The sequence below is a fragment of the Equus asinus genome, chromosome 2 (assembly GCF_041296235.1).
Source record: "Equus asinus isolate D_3611 breed Donkey chromosome 2, EquAss-T2T_v2, whole genome shotgun sequence".
Taxonomy (NCBI): Eukaryota; Metazoa; Chordata; class Mammalia; order Perissodactyla; family Equidae; genus Equus; species Equus asinus.
The window spans coordinates 11,825,669-11,841,702 of NC_091791.1; the positions used below are offsets into that span (position 1 = coordinate 11,825,669).

General features: G+C 42.6%; 1 long non-coding RNA gene across 8 annotated transcripts in view; it reads left to right on the top strand.

The window, feature by feature from the left end:
- Positions 1-16,034, top strand: part of LOC123283302 (uncharacterized) — a 203,439-nt gene that overhangs the window by 158,253 nt on the left and 29,152 nt on the right. For 6 of the 8 annotated variants that reach the window (XR_011493498.1, XR_011493491.1, XR_011493493.1 and 3 more), the window contains exons 3-4: positions 7,495-7,638; positions 9,842-9,918. This is a non-coding gene — a long non-coding RNA (uncharacterized lncRNA). Of the gene's footprint in view, positions 1-7,490; positions 7,639-9,841; positions 9,919-16,034 lie in introns of all 8 variants that reach the window. The other 2 variants (XR_011493496.1, XR_011493492.1) reach the window with 1 other exon arrangement.

Genomic DNA, 16,034 nt, shown 5'->3' on the forward strand with positions numbered 1-16,034 from the left:
GTGGCTAAGAAACAACAGACATTTATTTCTCTCAGTTCTGGAGGCTGGAGGTCTGAGATCTGGGTGCCAGCATGGTCAGGTTCTGGTGAGAGCGCTCTTCCGGGTTGCAGACAGCTGACTTTTTGTGTCCTCACATGGCAGAGAGAGCAAGAGAGCTCTCTGGGATCTCTTTTATAGGAGCACTAATCCCACTCATGAGGGCTTTACCCTCATGACCTAATCACCTCCCTAAGGCCCCACCTCCTAATGCCATCACATTGAGGGGTTAGGATTTCAACACATGAACTTGCCAGGCTGGGGCACAAACATTTCGTTCATTGCAGCTGCACAGCCAGAAAGTGGCAGAGCCAACATTTAAACTCAGTTCTGACTCATTGTCTGGAGCTTTCTCTCCCACTGGACATTGGTCTTCCCAGCGGTCTAAAAGTCTGTGCAGAAGCCCCATCTGCCAGGACCTTTTTGGCCATCTTTTCATCTTCTATTTTTTTATTTTGTGGCTAGAATAACTTAACGAACTTCACCTGGGGCCTGGCCCCCCATACAGCCTCTTCTCTGAAGCTCTTGAAGGAAGCTGAGGCTGAAGGCAGCATTCAGTATCTTATGCCCATCGCTTACGACGTCTGAAGGTCACGGCAGCTGTGAAACAATAGGGATAAAGACAGTGCCTTCCCTCCAGTAGGCCTGGGGCACGTGTTCTCCTTTTATTTTTATTTGTAAAAGACTCTTAAAAATGTGTGTGGGTGTGTGTGTGTCTTGCAGGAAGCCCTGGAGAATGCTTCCCGGTGGCTGCAGTGTTCACACCTCGCCAGGGGCATGAAGGTTGAGAAAGTAGTTATATTTTGTCATAAGGTTTAATACTTAAATTTGGGGGAATTTGTAAACTGACAAATTCAACAACAGTAGAAGGCACTAAAAGCAAGGAAGTATCATTTGAGTCTTAGCTTTGAAAAGGGTGGAGGTTGGTTAATAACATTAGAAGCTGATTATTTCTACCTGTAACTTCCTTTCCTGGCATCCTTGGCAATGAGGATCACTTAGAAGCAGAAACATCATTATTGTTTTGCTTTCCATAGAAAGTACTTCTAGAGGAATGAAGTTGATTATTTGAGGGGAATACATTTTTAAGTGTTTTATTATTTAAAACTTGAGCAAACCAGTAAAATCCAAATAAGACTGTCATTTAACAATATTGTACCAAAGTCAGTTTCCTGGTTTGATATTGTACTATAGCTATGCAAGATGTCATCGGGGGAAGCTGGGTGATGGGCACACTCTACTGTTTTAGAAACATCTATGTGACTTTAAAATTTTCAAAATAAAAAGTTAAAAAAAGATTTGAGGATCTCCTTTTGCTCCTTGAATTTTGAGCCAGGCAAGTCTACCAAAGGGCATTTTATGGCATTGTGCTTGAGAAAAGTGGGGAATGGGAATTTTGAAACAATATGTAGCACCCAGTGAATTTGCTGGAAGGTAAGATTAGTGCTTACGAAAGCGTCTTAAGTTTGTGATCACCCAACCTATTGGAACACACTAGTGACGCGGTCCAACTCTCAGATGTTCTATACTTCAAGGGCTCTCAGCTGTGGCACTGCTGGTGTTTTGGAACAGACGCTTCTTTGTTGAGGGGGCTGTCCTGTGCATGGCAGGATGCTCAGCAGCATCCTGATTTCTACCCACTAGATGCCAGTAGCACTCTGCACACCCTCCCCCCCGCAGCTGTGACAACCAAAACTATCTCTGACATTGCTAAGTGTCCCTGGAGGGAGCAAAATTGCCTCTGGTTGAGAATCTCTTATACACTTAGAAAACAAATCTTTTGTCTCTGCTTTTAAAAGAAAATGAAATTTACTGATTTTACGGATTACAATGGCTGCGCCCTCCCACTCATCCTTCCATTGGCCTTCAAGCACAAACTCCTCGAGTAGAGACTCTGGAGTTTTAAAAAATGTACAATTTCATTCATTCTTTAGTGTCTTGGACATATGCAGTGGTATTGAAATAGAAACCTTTTGTTTTCCTCTTAAAAGACTGTCTGAAACAGATATTTCAGAAGGAGAAATGTACGTATGGCCCCAGAAGAGCAGAGTGTAGACAATGTTGGCAGTATTGAGTATCATATAGAGTCATAATTTCACATGTGAAGGTAATTCGTTACATTAAAACATTCACAGGCTTTAGTTTATTTAAGCCTCTGGGGCTAACACAGCACATTTCTAAATATTATGAGTTTTGTGAAGGTGCATGACGAACAAGCAGTCTGCCTGTGCACTGGAAAAGTGACAAAAATCAGCCCTGAGCTTAATCACGGCTTTCTTTGGAGTGTATATTTATGTGGTGATGTCAGCACGGTATCCTGCAACTGGCTGAAGGTCATGTTCTGTGTTCATCTGCACAGGATTTAGAAACTCTCAAACAGTCTTGCTGGAGAAAAATGGCCAGCTGAATCGGAGCGTGGCTGCCCCTGCCCGGTTTATGCCGTCCTCCCGCAAAGGAACTGAACAAAGAAATCCATCTTTAAATGAATTCAAAACCGCAGCAGCCCCGTCTTTTGCCACATGAGTTATTTGAGTTATTGGGGCTGGCTCCAGTGTCAAGCCGTGTATGTTGCCTTAATGTATTTATTTAACCCAGGACTGCCACAGAGAAGGCAAACCCACCTCAGCACGCGAAGGCCCGCGACAAAGAGAACATTCAGTGCGGATCCAGGGTAACAAACACATCAGGAACTCTGGGAAGGGAAAGATGTTGCAAGCCCAACACAATGCTCGGCTTTATTCCCCATGTGGAGGCAGGCTGTAGCCAGCCAAACTGTAAACTGTTGTTCTGTGAGCAGACAGCCGGATGGCAGACCTGGAGGGAGAGGGGGCTCCAGCCGGGCTGCACAGGGGCCTGATGGAGCTGCAGGCTCTGCAAGGCCAGGCCATTAGCAGTCTTGTGTTTCCCTGGAGGGGGCCAGTATTGGCTGCATGCGGCGTGGTGGCTGCTACACACAAAAAATCTAGAAGCCAATTATCCACACTGCAGTCCACGAGCTCACGCAGGAATCTGGCTCAGCCCACTGAGTCCTGGGCCCAGACAAACCTCACCCACATGTGGAAAGGGGGGAACTGATACCATGAACATTGTCTTCTTGTACCAAGTCCTCTAATTACGATGACTCTACAGATGACCCCCTCACAGGGCCAGTCACAGATTAGACTAATCCGAGCTGATAGTGTTCAGTTTGTTTCTTCTTGGTTGGTAGATTTGGCAGTTGGAAGGCAGGTCAATGGCTTTGGGTGAGGTTAGGGGCTCTGCTACTATGTGAGGTATCGTCTTTCCATCAAATCCAACTGAGATGCCACCCATGAAAGTCACTCTGTTGACCAGGAGTCTTTCCATTGCAAGTGACAGAAATGCAATGCAAACTAACCTCAACAAAAAATAACCAGCACATATTTAGGTGGCAGGCACTGTCCCAAGTCCCTTCATATATTAATACATTCAATCTTACAACAGCTCTGGCAGGTAAGACTATCATTATCCCCATTTTAGAGATGAAGAAGCTGAGGCACAAAGGAATGAAGCAACTTGCCTCTAAGTCACACAGTTCTCCCGTGGTAGAGCTGGGATTTGAGCCCAGGCAGACTGGCTCCAGTATCCATGCTCTTGAGCACCATCTGATACAGCAAATGGGAAACCGGATTGGCTCGGGGGACTAGTTTGCATACTGGAGTGAAATACAGACACAAAGGAAGAGCTTCAGGGCCTTCACACCATCTGCTTCTTTCTAGCTGCATGTGTCTTATCCACTCTCGGTTCTGCTTCTCTTTGAATGCTGGCCTCATCGCCTTCTGCAGCAAGTAGGCTCTCTCGAAGCAATGGGGAATGTGCTGCTGGAAGCCTCAGCTGAGCCAGCCAGTGGAAATGTGAGCTTCCTCCTCCCAGGAGTTATGTGTCAGTACAGGAAAGGCCCCTGATGGGCCCTTTTGCTGCACTCGGTGAGGACCACCTAGGTTTGCCCAGTGTCTGGCCAAGCCCAGGTCACTTGCCTGGTGCGGTAGATTGCAGCACTGAGGGCCCTAATTCCACACCCTTCCGTATATCCACATCCTTTTCCATGTGACTTAGCGGTTGTTCCCACAAGGAGTCTGCTTCGCCATCCCTTGAATCTGAGTTTGGCCATGTGATGGCTTTGGTCAATGGGATATTAATAGATGTGATGCATGCGGAGCATTTGTGCATTTCTTGCTTCCACTCCTGGGGTTCTGTTGTGCCATGAGAACATGCCGGACCAGCATGCTGAAGGCTGAGAGACCTGTGGAGCAGAGCCAAGATGCCCCAGTGGCCCCTGCAACAGTCAGGCTTGTGAGAGAACCCAGCCAAGACCAGAAGTACTGCTTGGCTGAGCCCAGACTAAACCGTCAACCCGCAGACCCATGAGCTAAAGCGATGCTCTTATGGTGTGGTTTGTTGCACAGCAGCATTCACAGTGGGAGGATGAGGCATGCTCAGGGATGCCCACCAGGACCGTGGAGAGTCAGGGAGTTGGTGCCCAGAGGAAAGGGGATGCTCTTACCAGACACAGGGCCCGAGGAAAGCACTCTGAGCCGACAAACTAATAGCTCTGTCATCCCAAACATTTACTTTTTGTTTTAGGAGTCTCGTTGAGGACATTATCTGTTACACTATCTAGAGTCCCTTTTGTGATGAACCATGTGAATTTCCCTTAGATTTAAAATCCAAAAACTTGATTTGCTTAAGTTCTCTCTTTCCTTATGAATAATGTGCACATGTTAACTGATTACGCTTTCCTTTTCGCCTTCCTCCAGGAAGCTCAGGGCCAAGATATGGTCCAAAAGTAAATTTTTGGACCTGAAGATATGCATTTTGTTATACTAAACTCCCCTCTTTTTTCATCTTACCATTTTGCCTTTATTTTCCCTTCTTTGGATTAAAAAACCTCTCTCTGTCTTATTGTTTGTAATTTTAAATTAAACTCAAATTCATTTTGGGGTGAGTAGTGATACGAAAACATAATTAATAAAACTAACTGTCTTTTTAGTTTCAGATGAACAGCATTCAGGATGAACACCAAGCTTGTGGTTGTAGTGCCTTTGACATTGTGAGAACTATGGTTTAACTGTAAACTGGATTATTGAAAAATAAATAAGATCTCATAATAAGAGAAATGAACATTAAAATAACAATGAGATTAGCAAAGATCAAAACGTTTGGTAACCCATCTTGAGAGCAGGAGTGCAAATTGGCACAACCTTTACGAAGAGCAACGTGACAATATCTATCTGAAAATGCATTTATCCTTTGGCCCAGCCCTTCTAGAACTTCCCTTCTAGGAAGTGATTTCATTTCACTTATTAAAATTAATACATTTTTTTTAAAGATTGGCATCAATCTTTAACACCTGTTGCCAATCTTTTTTTTTTTCCTGCTTTTTACTCCCCAAATCCCCTCAGTACATAGTTGTATATTCTAGTTGTGGGTCCTTCTAGTTGTGGCATGTGGGACACTGCCTCAGCATGGCCTGATGAGCGGTGCCATGTCCGCGCCCAGAATTCGAACCAGCGAAACCCAGGGCCCCCGAAGCAGAGTGCACGAACTTAACCACTTGGCCACGGGGACCGCTCCCAAATTAATAAATTTTAAATTTAAATTTAAAAAGTGAAATTAATGCATTTAAATTTCACTTTTAGGAGTTTATCTTACAGCTACAGGGTAGATGCGCAAAATGAGATATGTGTTGGATATTCGCTGTGGCTTTGTAACCAAACAAACGTTTGGAAACAGCCGACATATGCCTTGGTGGGGGACCAGTTAAAATATTTGTACAAACCATATAACAGAACAATAAGCAGCCATTTAAAAATGAGGATATCATCGACGTGATAACATGAAGAAAGTCTCTAAGAGTTAGCATCAGATGAACAAAGCCCAGTGTAGAACAGTGGATGCAATACACCATCGTCTGTGGGGGGCCAGTGGATGTTCATATACCCATAAGCCCACAGTATGTGCTTGCGTATGCACAGCCTATCTCTGGAAGTATTTTCTTGAGTATAGAGAACTGAGGACAGCTGCTCATTCTAAGGATGAGAGCTGGGTGGCTGGGGCCAGGGGTCGAGACTTACTTTTAATTTTACCTTCTTTTGTGATTTTTAAAATTTTGTACCATATTTTATGTAATCTAGTTTAAAAAAAGAATGAGGGAAAAAGTTAAATGAGTGCTTACCGGCATGTTGCATAAGGAATGACCACAATTGCTTCTTAATGTGAGGGAAGAAAATGAATCTAACCCCTCTAGCAATTCTCTATATTAAGGCAATTGTGTGATTTGTTAAATTACAGCTCAATGATCTGAAAGAATTCATTAATACCCATGCCCCCCAAAGCATAGTGTGACCCATGGAACACAGCTTTCTATATAGCACCCATCTTTACACTAGACACCATATCAATCCAATTCAACCAACGTTTACTGAGGGCGTCTCATCTGCCAGGTCTTTTGTCAGGAGCTGAAACAAGAATGCTCACAAGACTCTGTCTTTGACCTTAAGATAGTCACATAGACGACTAATACACTGTGATGATTTCTAGGATGCTTGAAGGTGGGAGCTGTTGGAGTTATCTTTGTATTTCTAGCATCCAGGGTATAGTAGACATTTCCAGTATGTCTGTGGAATGAGTGAAGGAATGAACGAATGAATGGAGTGCTGCACTGGGTATGGACAGAGGAGACAACTCTATGGAGGGAGGCAACTGAGAAGTGATAAATTGGGTCACGAAAAATTACCCAAATCCACAGCCTCATTACCTAACACTATCACAAAAGGTGTCCATGCAAAGGCTTACTCATTATTGACATGAACTGTGTATAGTGGGGCAACAGGTGGACATCTTCCTGGTTTTCTGGAAGAGCATGAACTGAGGGGCCAGAGAGACCTGTGTTAGAAACCAAAATCTCCCGTTTATCACCCAAATGACCCTGGGCAGCTCAACCTTTCTGAGCCTTAGCCTTCTCATTTATAAAGTGGAAACAACCAGACCTAACTTACAGGTTAATTAGGAGTGTCAGGGATCATTGATTCATTTACTCATTCATTGAGAAAATAAGGAACAATCGTTGGGGGCGTGGCATATGCTAGGCCATGAATAATGTGTGTCAAGTTGAGCCCAGCGGTTAAACCCAGTAGGTGTTAATGCATGGAACCTCTTGGAACTACTAATATTGTTTGGAAGCAGGTCAGTCCTTCTACCTTCCAAGCAGGAGGAATTAGGGAAAAGTAACTGAAGACTTCTGTTAGTGTGAATGAACAGAAGGCCGGCTTTGTAAAGAAAATGAAGGCGAGCAGAAGGATGCATCCATTTCTGGTTCAGTAAGTTCAGAGTTACCCAATCAGAGAGGAGTCTGACTCTCACTAATAGATTCGACAGAGTCTTTTGGTGGAAACCTCATGTTCCTGGTGTAAGAGGTGTGAATTTCTTTTTCAAAGGTAGTGAGGACCACCAGAGGAAAAATCAAGTAAAGTGGACCCAGGAATAGACGATCATCCTCAGACAGCATTCAGACCTGAAGCTCCCCCCTCGCTTCACCTGGCTGAGAAGAGAAGGGCTTTCACTCACCTCTGAGCCCAGGAGGCTGTGAGTACCAACAGGACAAGCCATTTCCTGACTGTTTTTGTGGGTGATGGGGGGAAGAGAGTGGTCAGAATAAGAAGGGAGGTGAGGACATTGTCGGAGCAGAAGAGTTAAAGGGAAGAAGTTCTGGAGGCAAAAGAAAAAGGAGAGGTGTCTAAGGGGCACTGCTACCAGCCCAGGGAAGGCCTCCTGAGGACAGGCAGAGGCACTGGTTGGCCCGACCTTTCTCTGTGCTGTGAATGCAGACAAGACGGGTGGACCAGGAGGCTATCCTAACCCCACACCCAACCAGTGCTGTAGATCTGGATGAATTACTGTGGACATTGGGCCGCATGACTGCAAGGAGGCCCACATGCGGAAGACTTGCCGTGCTGAGATGCTCCCATGGACCAAAGATGAGTGACTTAGCACAGGGACAATGATGACAGAAGGCAGCATTGTGACTGGCCTACGCCTTGCTCCCCAGTCTTCCCTCCTCCCTCTGTCCCCTTACATGCAGGCTGCAGCCCCCATAATGCATCTCCCTTCTCACTCCTGCACCTTTGTGCAGATTACTCCTGTCTTAAACATTTTGCAAACTCTTTTATGTTCTTCAGAATTCAGATTGGGGCGACCTCTTCCAACAAGCCATTTTTGGTGATCATTTCTTTCACTTTCCCATGCCCGCCACCCCCAGGCTGGTCCCCCGGTGTCCTCAGCATTATAAGCCTCACCACGGGGGCTTCAAGTTCTTTCCTTCTCTGCCTCCTCTGCTCTGGCCTGTGGCTTGAAGATAGGTAATGGATCTTATATCTTCAAGTCCCCGGAACCTGTGGCAGCATTTGCCACATAGTAGGGACTCCAAAACTTGTTGTTTGAATAAATGAATCAGTCACTGAATGAATTTGAAAAACTCGATCACTGTGGGAAAGTTGTCATTTTTAATCAGGCTCTTTTTCTAGGAGTTTCCTAGGAGTGAGGTGACAGACCAGAGTCCACACTTCACCTCTTGCAGGATGCAAATGAGGGCATAGGAGTGTTAGAATGTGCCCAATGTACAAAGAAGAGACAGAGCCAAAAAGAGTCCTCAGAGTAATTGGTGGTTTCATGAGTTTTTCCCTGGAGGCAACAATTTCAAACGCCATTTCCAAACCCTGGGTACAGCCTTTAGAAATGGTTCTGGAAAAGCATTTTTCAAGGGTGAGCGAAGTTAACGAAGTTAGAATCACAGGACTTCGCTGACAGGAAGTGGTTTCTTTTCTTTCTTTTTCTCAGTGGTTGAAGAATGGAAAATCCAACCTCTTTCCTCTTGAATATTTACAAACAGTTGTGGCTGTCACAGCACATCCACAGCCGCTGCCCCCCAGCCAGCCTCTGTTTGGCTTATTAGGTGGAGCTTGGCTCATGGGAACCCACCAGCATCCCCTCCAAGGGCAGAAACCCAACCAGTTTCCTGTAAGAGATCATCACTTCACAATGGGTTTTAAAACTATTTGGTTTTTAAACAGCTGGTTCCAACCCTGTACTTGCATCAAAATGTAAAATTGCAAAGCAATTATTAGCATTTCACATCCGATAAGTGCAAACAACGCGGTCAGGCCACAGGCCTGTCTTGTTCCCGTCATGAGCACTGCTGAGCCAAGAAAGAGGCCGGACAAAGGTGGGACAGAGAGGCCCTGGTGGAGGGAGGGGAAGATCTTGTTCTTAGGTGGCTTTGCCAAGGCCTCAGGGCAAAGACCCCCATGGAAGATTCTGGAAGGCTGCTGTGGAATGGTTATGCATTGAGAAGACTGGATTCCCTAGATGACCAGTTACCTCAAGGATGACATTTGTAATGCCACTGAGGCAGCTAGATACAGAAAGCAGAGATTAAAATGGAATCAGACTAAATTTTGCCAAAACCAATTTGAAGGAAATACATTTTTGTCAGCTATTGATACTGAGGGGAGAAACACGGTATTAGCATTGGCAGGTTTAGTTTCAAAACCCCAGTTTGATCAGTAGAGTTGTGTGACTTTGGGCAAGTTACTCTACAAGACAGAACTTTAATTTCCTCCTGTTTAAAAATGTTAATTAGGAAGGCCACTATAGAGAGTTGTTGTGAGGATTCGAGGAAATGTACTGAATGCCCTCAGCACAGTGACTAGCACAGCAAAGATACAATATAAACAGTGACGTTAGTAATAGTAATGTAGTATTTTTCTTTGAAAAACTGTCTCTTTTCTAGTAACAGGGCAACCCACTGCAAATCTGGGAAACAGAAAAAGAGGCAGCAGGCAAGATAAAAAGGAAGACATTGCCAAGGTAATGAAATCCCATTTTATTAAGGAAATGACAAGGTGCATATGGCCTGGTCTAGTACCTTATTCTTTATGGGTTCCTGCCAGAATTATATACTTTTTCATGTGTTACTAAGGTGGGGCTAAAGGTCTCTCCATAGTCATGGCCCAAGGAAACTGGATCATCTCACTGTCATGTGGAAGGGCAGCCTTCTCAGAAGAGAGGTTTATTTGATCCATACTCCCTGAGGCCCCAACTTCCCAAGGGAATTCCATTCCATTCCTTCCCTCCCAGTTCTTGGAGCCTGGTCCACACAATCAGTCTATCTTTTGGCACCTGAGAGATGCCTGAGCAGCAGGTGCATCTGCTTAACATCCAACCTGTTTTTATTGCCAATCCCAGAGACACAAGTGGGTTCAACTGGCCACGATTTTAGAGGAGTCAGAGTTTGTCACTGCTCCAAGAATACAGTTTCATAACAGCCATAAAATGAGGACTCTGTTTAGCTCAAGGATATTGAATTGGGGTGAGGAGCTCCAGCTGTGAAATTAAGAACGATAAACTTTTCAGCAAATTGGCAAGAGTATTGTTATACCAGTCTTTTGTCGTCTTGGGGAGGTCATAAAAGACATCCAAGATGCTGTGTTTGAGTTACAATGCACTGAAGAGTCCCCCATGTCCTGATCCCTGCCTCAGGGGTCCTTCTCTTTGCCTCCCAATTAATAGCCTTGGACAGTTCAGAAAGGGCATTTAATGAAATCCTTTTTATGTGAAATGCCGAAAGCACAAACTGAAGGATATTAGCAATAAACCTGTGGTCCAGCGTCCTGAGAACCAGTTGTTCACCGCCTGGCTCAGTCTTCCTTCAGGATAAACCAACCAATACAGCTATCTCTACTGTAAGCATACAAAGACCCCCAAAACTGTGCTGTAGGAGGAACAGGGATGTTACAGAGATACACCGGAAACAGCTGGCAGAGTTGTATAGCCACCTCCTTTCAGAGACAAAGAGCATCTTTTGTTTATTGCCACCCAGTATTTCCCATTAGAGAATCACCCCCTTCACTTGCTATCAGTCCCCACGGAGAAGTGGACTCCATCTCTGATTCAGGAGGCTGACTGATCCAGGCTTAAACCAATCAGCCCACTGTATTTTCCCTGACTGCTCTGATTGGTTGAGAGATGGGCATGTGACTCAGAGCCAATGAGATGAGACGAGATTTTCATTGGGAATTCCAGGATACTCTCACTGGCTGTGAAGTGAGAGGCATGTGGGAACCATGTGAGGTCTGGGGCTGCTGCAAGAGGAAGTCCACGGCCTAGGAAGAGCTCAGTAGTGAGCTGAGAGACAGAGGAATGGGGTCTGAGGGTCAGCATTTGAGCCCCGCCTCAAGCCAGCCCTCCTACGGACTTTCCAGTTCTGTGGGTCAACAACTTCCCTTTTTTGCTTCAGCCACTTTGGGTGGGGAATTTTGCCACCTGCAACCTTTATTGCTCCGTTGTCTCTACTCTTGCTCCTCTGTCACTTCCTCTTTTTACTTCTTTTCTCATTTTAAAAGCAATACGTACTTACTTCAGAAAATTTCATAAACACAAAAAAGAAAACAAAGTAACATTCCCAAGACCACACAGCTGTCAGGTGGCTGAGCCAAGATTCTGCCCAGGGCTGGCTAGCGCCAGAGGCTGTGTTCCTAACCCTAGAACCTCATCTCTGCTTCTCACAGAGCTTCTAGGCGTTTTGCTGTAAAGTCTTCAGTCTTTTCCTCCCTTTGGAGTATTTTTTTCTTATGAGCATATATAATTATTCTTTTGCAAAGTTGGGATGATATTACAAATACAGTTTGTATACCTTTTTTTGCTTAGTAATATATCATGGACATTTCCCACAAGTCATTAATTTTAAAGGAACTTTTTTTTTTCGTTTTGTGAGGAAGATTGGCCCTGAGCTAACAACTGTCCCAGTCTTCCTCTACTTTATGTGGGATGCTGCCACAGTGTGGCCTGATGAGAAGTGCTAGGTCTGTGCCCAGGATCCGAACCTCTGAACTCTGGGCTGCTGAAGGGGAACACATAAACCTAACCACTATGCCACCGGCCAGCCCCAGGAACATAATTTTTAACGGTTGCATAATATTTCATTTGAGTTGAATATGTCATAATTTATGTAAACATTCTCATATTGTTGGACCTTTTGGTGGTGTATATTCTTCCTTATTTAAAAAAGTAAATAGATGTGGCAAGGAGATTTTTAGGGCAGTGAAACCATTCTGTATGATACTGTAATGGTGAGTACACGTCATACATTTGTCAAAACGCATAGAATGTACGACACAAAGACCGAATCCTAATGGAACTATGGACTTTGGTTAGTAATGATGTCTTAACACTGAGTCATCACTTGTAGCAAATACACCACACCAATGCAAGATGTTAATAACAAGGGAAACTGGAGATGAGGGGCACGTGGGAACACTCTGTGCTTTCTGCTCAATTTTTCTGTAAACCTAAAACCTCTCCAAAATATATTCTATTTATTAAAATAATTAAGAAATTATTTAACAGTATAAATGAACAAGCACACAAAAAAGCAATGTAAATCTAAATTTTTCACCAGTTCTGATTATTTCCTTAGAATGAATTCCTAGAGGTGGAATTGCTGAAACAAAGGTTAAGATATTTTAGACTTACTGCCACAATTTCTTTTCAGGAAAACATGCACCACTTTCAATAGTACCACCAACGTGTGAGAGTGTCTAGCTCATTAGATGCTTGTCAACACTGAAAGTTATTGAATTTTTTAAGCTTTTATATTTAATAGGAAAAGCATAATGCCTAATTCTAATTCACCTTTCTTTGATTGTTAACTATAAAGGTTACAACAGTATGATATAGGTTAACAATGCAGAATAAATATTTCAGAAACAGAAGAAAGTTATTGAAAAAGGTGGAATCATGAATCAGTGGGAAAAAAGAATAATTCCTCAGGACAAAGTGAGACAAAGTGAGACAGACCCCTCACACCTTCTCCAGGGGTCCCCGGATGTGACTCTGCACCCAAGTCCCCTGGAGGGCTTCTTAAAACGCAGGGGGCTGCTGCCACCCTAGTTTCTGATTCAGTAGGCCTAGGGTAGGACTCAAGATTTTACATTTCTACCAAGGTCTCAGGCGAGGCTGATGCCAAGGTCTCCAGGCACCTCACTCTGAGAACCCATCTCTTGTACATTAAACTCCAGATAGTGAGAGAGGTGAGTAAAAAGGTGTCAAATTCTGCACCTCAGTTCTTGACAGATCAAGAATGTAAAACTTACAGATATAGATGATCCCGATATGTATACATATTTTATATATGTATGGAAATATATATTAACGTGATAGGTACATATCACATATATGTTATATTATTATATTAGAGACTGTATGTTCTTTTCACTTATTTATGAAATAATTACAGATCTTAATACTAGGTAAAAAGTCTACCTTTTGCCATAAACCCAACCGCAACATATTTTTAAAGGTAGGAAGAGGACAGATCACATTTTCTGACCGAGATGCGATACAGCTAGAAATGAATAAGTAGAAACAAACAAACCGTAACTTCCCCACCACTTGGGAACTAGCCCACTCTCTCAGTATCTATTTGCTCAAACAGCAATAATGAGACTCCTACACACCAAAATGTATGTGTTGAAGCTAAAGTTGTTCTTGGGGAAAAATGTATAATTGTAATTCTCTCATTACTAACAAAAAAGAATGAAATAAAATAAATTAATCACAAAACTCAAAAGTTTAGGAAAAGATTGTTAAACCTAAAGCAGAAGGAAATAAATGTAAAAAAGCATAAAACTGAATTTAAACTAAAACCCCTAAAAGCAGTAGAATTGATTCATTCATTCAAAAGATATGGAAGACTAAAACAGACAAGTCATAATCTACCTTAAAGAAGAAAAAAAGTTGAAAAATACAAACAACCAAAATTTAGACAAAGGAAAGGGCAGATAATCACAGATGCAGGGGGAAGTTTTTAAAATTTTAAAGAATACTTTGTGCAACTAGGAATAAATTTAAAAACTTGGGATGATATGGGCAACTATTCTAGAAATAATATATTTCCTATATCAAGAATAGACAGGAAACCTAAGAGAAGCCGTGAGATGACTGTGAAGGAGCTCCTCCTGCAAGGGGCCCGGCCCAGAGAGCATGCACGGCTCAAACCGTTGAAGAATAGATGACACAGAAATTATTTAAATTGTTCCAGAACTCAGAGAAAGAAGGAATGTGTCTCAACGCCTTTATTGTTTTCATAAAGCCAGCAAAATACTCTAACAAAACCTATCAAAGATACAGCAAAATAAGACTATAGCCCTCATTTCACTTATAAATCCTAAGCAAAATACTAGCGAATAGAATCCATCAATACCAGAGGTCATTATCATCACTGATTCATACCATCTGTCCAAGCCAGAGCAGTCAACCAAAACAAAAGGTGTAAGGATTGGAAAGAAGCAAGCAAATTGTCATTATTTAAAGATAAAATGATTATATACCAGAGAAAACTCAAGAGAATACACTGAGAAAACTGTTAGAAACAGTGATAATATGCCTCCAGTGCCAAAACAAATACAAAAAAGTAATAACTTTCATACTAATGATAAGCAGCTAGAAAGTATAATGAATAAAAAATTCTATTCATAATAGCAATTTATCTATAACAACTAATAAGACATATGTGCTGCAGAGAAAACAACAAAACTCTATTGATGGACAATAAAGGTGATTTAATGAAATGGAGAGAGGCACCTTTTAGACATGCTTTCTTAACTTTGTGAAGTGGGGAATAAATAATTCTTTAGTTTTTGGACTGTAAGACTTGACTACAGAATTCCTCTTGAGGAGAAAATTGGTTTTTTGTTTTGTTTTGTTTTGTTTTGTTGTAGCCACATACCTAGATGGGCTGGTTTAATTTTGGAAAAATAAGTCTTGTGCCTTGTCGTTACGGACTAGAATTAAGATAGTGACATTAGGCTGGAGGTGAGTAAACCAGGAAAGAGAAGGAGAAAGATCAAAGTAATGGGCCCACCTAGAGCTTAAAGAGAGAGTGAGGACCTTCTTTCTGTAAGAGGACAATTGGAGGGACTTTTAAGAGTAAACAGCCAATTTTCAATTTAAAGTCATTTGTTGCACTACATTGTAATACAACCCATTCATATAGCCTCCAAAACTTCAATAATGATGATGGTGATGATGACAACAATGATAATAATGATGATGTTGATGATGATGATAATGATGATGATGATGATGATGATAGCAGCTCATATTTATTGAGCATCTACTTTCCAGGTAATGCACTAAGCACTTTAACTGTTTATATCATTTAATTATCACAAAAATTCTATCTTCCCATTACAGATGAGGAATTCAGGCCGAGAGAAGTTAAGTAACTTGACCAAGTGCACAGTTTGCAAGTGTGAGGCTAGCTGTTGACCCAGACATTCTGACTCCAGGACTCAGAGCGTAATACCACCCTGAAGTTGCCTGTCCAGGGTGATCATGGCCTTGAGTTCGTGCCAGCAGAAAGATCAGATGGTTTCCAATGGGGTGTTGTAGACTGGACAAAGGACAGATGTGTGAGGGTCAGAGCCAGAGCGGAGACCAAGAATTCCATGGAAGCAGGAAAATGGAACTGGCCCAGGGAAAAATAAACACCAAGCCCTTCCACTGCCGCGAAACCCCAGAGAGCCTGAGAAGCGTGTTGGGACTTCTATCAGGTGTGAGATGGGACGCTGAGACAATTTTATTACATCTTAAAGTAAACAATTACTTCAGCTAGCTGGATAACTTAGATTCGTCCAAGAGGTTGAAATATTGCTTATGATTATTGCAATGCAATGCTCCCTAAATGAATCTATAAAAATAAATTCAAGCAATCCCAATTCTAATGGGATTTTTTAACTTGCCCAAATTATTCAAAATGCATTTTATAGAATAAACTTATACAAATCACCAAGACAGAGCTAAAAAAGAATTATCAAGGAGAACTTAACCCGTGAGATAATATAACACATTTTATTCTTTTGAAGCTACCTGAATTAACAGAGTGTATGTTTCAAATCAGAAAACTGGTCAATATCTCATGTTTG